The sequence below is a fragment of the Mesoplodon mirus genome (genome assembly GCF_964341445.2).
Source record: "Mesoplodon mirus genome assembly, chromosome: 3".
Lineage (NCBI taxonomy): Eukaryota > Metazoa > Chordata > Mammalia > Artiodactyla > Ziphiidae > Mesoplodon > Mesoplodon mirus.
In genome coordinates this window covers 21,944,527-21,951,081 of record NC_138978.1, presented here as the reverse complement: position 1 = coordinate 21,951,081, position 6,555 = coordinate 21,944,527, and positions in this window count along the sequence as shown.

Here is a 6,555-nt window from a genome sequence, read left to right as displayed (position 1 = left end):
CTATGTGGCAGCCTTGCAACCCAAACTCATTCCAGTAGATCTCTACTGGGGAGGGTCTCCTAGGTCCCACCAATTCTCCCACAAGGTAACAGCTGAAGACCTAAAAAAAATAAAACAGCCTGTTATTTTACCAGCAAAACGGGTTTATTCAGGAACAGCAAAGAATTGCAATTTGGGACACGCAATCTATGGTGAACCACAGGCAAGTCCAGAGAACAGGGAGGGGAATGTTCCTTTATAGGGGAAAAGAGGTTAGTTGGGATGGGCCAGTATAAACACAGAGTCTATTGTTGGAAACTGGGAGTTCGAAGTGTAGTGTTTTTCATTGGCTGAGTTACTACAGTCTCTTATTGGCTAAGCTGTTGCCAGGCAAAGAGAAATTCCTCCTCCTGCTGGGTAGTAAAATAATAACCCTCCTCCTGTTGGAGATACAAAGGTGTGTCTCTTTCTGTTGAGTCTGCAATTGACAGCGAGAGCTTGAGAGTTCTCCTTTCAGTCCTCCCAACTCTATCTTAAATGAGGTTTCTGTTTATTTTCACACTGCCCAGAACTGTGCTTGCAGATTGTCATCACTTACTAATGCCAGGGCAGGCTCTAGACCCAAGATGAGCTGATCCAACAAGTCCCTTTCCCTGGCATTCAGATGTCTTCCTGGTTGGCTTGGCCTGGAACAAGTAAGTTCCAACCTGCTCTGACACTATTTTCTACTCCAAAGAACAGGAAAGCTCAGGGTACGAAGACAAGAATGGGACCTCCACATGAGCTTCCAGGATGAGAAATGGACTGGATCCAGTCCATTCCTGAGGCCCAGCTCCAGCCCTGTCCTCAGCTTCCCTGAATCCTAGTTTTAAGCCAACTTCCAGAGCCTTCTATTACTCATAACCAAATATCCTTGCCAATTCACATTTCATGCATATTGCAGCTTGTAGTCAGGTTGGGGCATCTGCTCCCTTGAATGGGTCCTTTTCAGAAACCAGGGCAGAACTTCCTCTCCAGGTGATCCCCAAGGGCCTCCATCCTGCCCACCTCACCTTTTGAGCTCCTCTTTGCCTGTTTGCTGCCACCTTCGGGACAGTGGTGGGATGGCAGGGCTGCCAGTTGCACAGGCTCTTACAAGAACAGTGCTCAGGGCCTCTGAGAATGGGCAGCGTTGGGGTAATGGATGTTACATCCTGAGAACTCCTTTAGGGAAGGGACTGTTTTCTTCCAGGTACCAGCATCTGGCACAGGGTGGAAACTTGATATTAAATAAGTGAGCAAAGGAATGAATGAGTGAATTGGTATATGAATTGGAGTCAGTAAGGGGCTGGCTGTGGCTGACTTACATATAAAGCAGCCAGAGATCTTGCATTAGATTCTATCCCAGATCCCAAATCCTGTCACATGTGGATGACTGTCCTCCCTCAACCCAGCGTCTGCTCCAAGGGGGGTATCAGTGCTGCTCAGTGAGTGAAATGGTGAGGGAGGGGGCAGCAGTGGGAGACTCATTCCTGTGTGCACAAAATTAGGCTAAAGCGATGGGAGTTTGAGGGGGTTAAAAAAACCACTAGAAGTTATACTTTATCTAAATGAGTGAGTCAGTTCCATGAATCAATTACTCAAGAGATACTGGTTGGCGCCAGGACCTATTCCAGCCCAGGGTACCCCACCCCTTGGCTTATGATGATATAGGATGCAGGTGTGTGACTGCAATTTATAAATTATCAACAGTCTGTTTTTCCCCTTACTGCCTCTTTAAGTGGGTTAGGAGAAGAAAGTGGGATCCCAAGGCAAGAATGCCTCAGAGTACACTCTCCTGGTGGGAAAAACCATCAGCAAGGGGTGGGAGGCCCCTCTCCAGGAGCCGACCCCTCCAGGGTGAGTCCCATCCATTCTTGGGTGTTGCTCGACATATCCCACCCCACTCCAAGCCCTGGCTACTCTGGACACTAAATGGATGTCGTGGAAGCCAGATTCCAACAGGGGCTCAGAATCGCCCACTCCAAATCCCATCTTTGAGTTACAGGCCCTTTCATGGGATATGCCTCCTCTAAATAGCTCTAATCCAGCCTCAAAGCCTAAACTGCAGGATGCAATGCCCTTACTTCCCCCATCCTTGGAATTTGGCCTCAGAAACTACCACCAACTCAAACTTCTAAGGAGACATTTATGACCATAAATGAGGTTATGAGGTTATCTAGGGAACATCTACCATTGGTCACAGTTTCTCACTGAATACCCCCCGCAACCAAGAGCAGCCCATCCTAAAGGCAGCCACACCTTCATAGGGAGAGCTATTTCCTTAAATCAAAAGAAATTTGTGGGACTTCCCTGGCGGTCAAGTGGTTAAGATTTCACCTTCCAGTGCAGGGGGTGCAGGTCTGATCCTTGGTCGGGGAGTTAGGTTCCCACATGCCTTGCAGCCAAAAAACCAAATCATAAAACAGAGCCAGTATTGTAACAAATTTAATAAAGACTTTAAAAATGGTCCACATCATGGGCTTCCCTGGTGGCACAGTGGTTGAGAGTCTGCCTGCCGATATAGGGGACACGGGTTCATGCCCCGGTCTGGGAAGATCCCACATGCCGCGGAGTGGCTGGGACCGTGGGCCATGGCCGCTGAGCCTGCGCGTCCGGAGCCTGTGCTCCGCAACAGGAGAGGCCACAACAGTGAGAGGCCCGCGTACCAGAAAAAAGAAAAAAGAAAAAAAAAATGGTCCACATCAAAAAATCTTTGAAAAAAGAAAAAGAAAAGAAAAGAAATTTGCCTCCTTAATATGTCCTCTTACTACCCACCCTGGTTTTCCTGTTTAGGGGTAGCTACACAGAAATGGGCTTGACCCTTCTCCAGGCAGCAGCCCCTCCGATACTTGCAGATGGTGCTGGCGCCTCACATCGCCCCCACCCAAGTCTCTTCTTTCCAGTCATAAATGTGAGCGTAACTGAAGAAAAATATTGGACAAGGCCAAGAGCTCTAGAAGAATTTTTTAAATATTTCTTTTATATTGGGATATAGTTAATTTACAATGCAGTGTTAGTTTCAGGTGTACAGCAAAGAGATTTAGCTATACATATACATATATCTATTCTTTTTCAGATTCCCCTCCCATACAGGTCACTACGGAGTATTGAATAGCATTCCCTGTGCTATACAGTAGGTCCCTGTTGATCATCTATTTTATATATAGTAGTGTGTATATGCCAATCCCAACCTCCTAATTTATCCCTACCCCCACCTTTCCCCTTTTGTAACCATAAGTTTGTTTTCTAAGTCTGTGAGTCTGTTTCTGTTTTGTAAATAACATTATTTTTTTAGATTCCACATATAAGTGATATCATATATTTGTCTTTGTCTGTCTGACTTACTTCACTTAGTATGATGATGTCTAGATCCATCCATGTTGCTGAAAATGGCATTATTTCATTCTTTTTTATAGCTGAGTAATATTCCATTGTATATATATACTACATCTTCTAGAAGGATTTTTTTGAGTGAATCTGTGGTGGGCTGGAGTTGTCATGAGCATCTTGCAGGAGGAGAAATCATCCCAGCTGGCTTTGAAGAAGAGGGACTCTGGCTGAGGGAGAAGAAATGGCATCCCCAGAGACGGGTCCAGCCCAGATAAAGGCGCTTCCTCAGTCTACTTGTCTTGTGTAGCCACCTTACTCTTCCTTAGTATAAAATAATACATTTCCTGTAAGAACTTTAGAAAATGCAGATGAGCAAAGGAAGGAAAATAAAAATACCTTTAATTCTACTACCACCCAGAGATAATTCCATGAATATTTTCACGTATATCCTTCAGACTTTTTTCTCTACGTGTGTGTGTGTTTTAACAAGCCTATACTGTACACAGTTTGTGCCATGCTTCTTAGTTCCCTGACCAGTTCCCTTAGCAGTGAAAGCGCAGGGTCCTAACCACTGCTGGACCACCAGGGAATTCCCCATGCTTCTTTTCATTTAACAAAATATGGTGACTCTTTACCAGGCCACAAAATAGTTTTCTCCAGGGTTATTTTTTTATTATTTATTTATTTGTTTTGTTTTGTTTTTTTTTGCAGTACGCGGGCCTCTCACTGTTGTGGTCTCTCCCGTTGCGGAGCACAGGCTCTGGACGCGCAGGCTCAGCGGCCATGGCTCACGGGCCCAGCCGCTCCGCGGCATGTGGGATCTTCCCAGACCGGGGCACGAATCCGTGTCCCCTGCATCGGCAGGCGGACTCTCAACCACTGCGCCACCAGGGAAGCCCCAGGGTTATTTTGAAGGCTGCATTTGCCTTGCATTGGATGGACTTACCATTATGCATTTAACCAAACCCCTACTGTCAGACATGGATGCTGTTCTCTTTTACTTTTATTTTTTTTACTATTAGAAATGATGTCTGGATGTTCCCAAGTTCTTTAATAATCCCGGTGTCAGGGGCTTCCCTGGTGGCACAGTGGTTAAGAATCCGTCTGCCAATGCAGGGGACACAGGTTCAAGCCCTGGTCCAGGAAGATCCCACGTGCTGAGGAGCAACTAAGCCTGTATGCCACAACTACCGAGCCTGCGCTCTAGAGCCCACGAGCCACAACTACCGAGCCTGCGTGCCACAACTACTGAAGCCCGTGCGCCTAGAGCCCGTGCTCCAAAACAAGAGAAGCCACCGCAATGAGAAGCCCGCGCACTGCAACAAAGAGTAGCCCCAGGGCCTCCCTGGTGGCGCAGTGGTTGAGAGTCCGCCTGCCGATGCAGGGGATACGGGTTCGTGCCCCGGTCCGGGAGGATCCCATATGCCGCAGAGCGGCTGGGCCCATGAGCCATGGCCGCTGAGCCTGCGCATCCGGAGCCTGTGCTCCGCAACGGGAGAGGCCACAACAGTGAGAGGCCTGCATACCGCAAAAAAAAAAAAAAAAAAAAAAAAAGAGTAGCCCCAGCTCGCCACAACTAGAGAAAGCCCGCACACAGCAACGAAGACCCAATGCAGCCTAAATAAATAAATAAATAAATAAAAATAATCCAGGTGACTTCCTTGTCATTAATAGTCCCACGATCATAGTTCCTCATGACTATGGGGGGCCTAGCTCTTTCATAGGTTCCTTCCTCAAGGTGCTTCTGAGAGTCCCCAAGGAAGACCTCATGTTCCACAGACCCAGACAAGCTGGGTTGCAGCTTGTCCTCTTGGCCTACCAGCCCAGCTTGCTCCAGCGACTGCACCTCTCCCGACAGGCCCTTCTTGGTATTTTGTAACCTGTTTCTCTGGCCATGATCTCCCCACACCCCTTTGTCCCAAAAGTCATCAAAGGCCCCCCCATCCATCATAGTCCATTCAGGAACACAGAAACCTATTGAGTCTCTCAAACCAAGAGACTTTCACAAAGGGGATCTGGTTACCCAGGTGATGGAAGAGCTGAGAATCCAATCATGGATAGGAAGCAGCCCAGAGAGTCACCACAGCAGGAAGCTGCTCTGTCCTTTGAGCTAAAGGGGAAAATTGGAGGAGATGTTTTTATCAGAGCCCAGGCCACCTGACGGAGAAATGGTGGCAGCTGCCTGACTGGAGGCAGCTGCAGCTCCAGAGGAGACACAGCCATTATAGGGGATGCCATTCAGAGCTGAGGAAGAAGGGGAGAAATACCCCGACTTCTCTCCTCCAGCTCCCCAGCCATCCTCCAGTGCCTCCCATTGGCTGGACTTGACAAAGGGGCCTGGGAAATGTAGTTTCCTGCAATTAATAGGAAAGGCCTGGCACAATATCATACCTTAATTCCCCCAAAGCACAGCTCAAATGTGGCTGTGCTGTCTAACTTTGCCAAAGACTCAGAGATGACAGAAAACAATTACAACACAGAAAAGAAAAACTTAAATACAGATCCCTGGATATCACGGCCTACTACATCCTAAAGCCCTCTAGAGCCTCCCTTAGGGTCTGGTGTGGCTATAGAACTCAGCCTGCTGTTGTGTGGCTGGGGCCAGCCAGACTCTCCCCAGAGGCAGAGATCTCTGATCATGTCTACCCTAACCAGAGTCCAGGCCCCTTCAATCTTCTCTTGAGGCCCAGCAAGAAGAGGAAAATCATTTCCTAAACACCCATCCCAGTGGATTTCATGTTATCCCTATAGATACACCTCCACATGGTGGAACAGCTTGGGTGAGCAGTTTGAGCCTTCATTGTCACAAACCAAAGGCCCACTCCTGAATTTTTTTTTTTTTTTTTTTTTGCTGTACGCGGGCCTCTCACTGTTGTGGCCTCTCCTGTTGCGGAGCACAGGGTCCAGATGCACAGGCTCAGCGGCCATAGCTCACGGGCCCAGCCGCTCCGCAGCATGTGGGATCCTCCTGGACTGGGGCACAAACCCGTGTTCCCTGCATCGGCAGGTGGACTCTCAACCACTGCACCACCAGGGAAGCCCCCCCACTCCTGAATTTTGCCCCCATCTCTAGCACAGTAGTAAGAGTCACTGAAATCTCTGATCCATTTTTTCCTAATATTTTGCAGTTCCCAGACCCCAAAGGCTCCGTGTAGGAGCGCCTGGACTTCTCACCCCCAGCAGCCTCTCTAGGAGGAGTGCCATCCCCCTTGACCCTCAAGCATC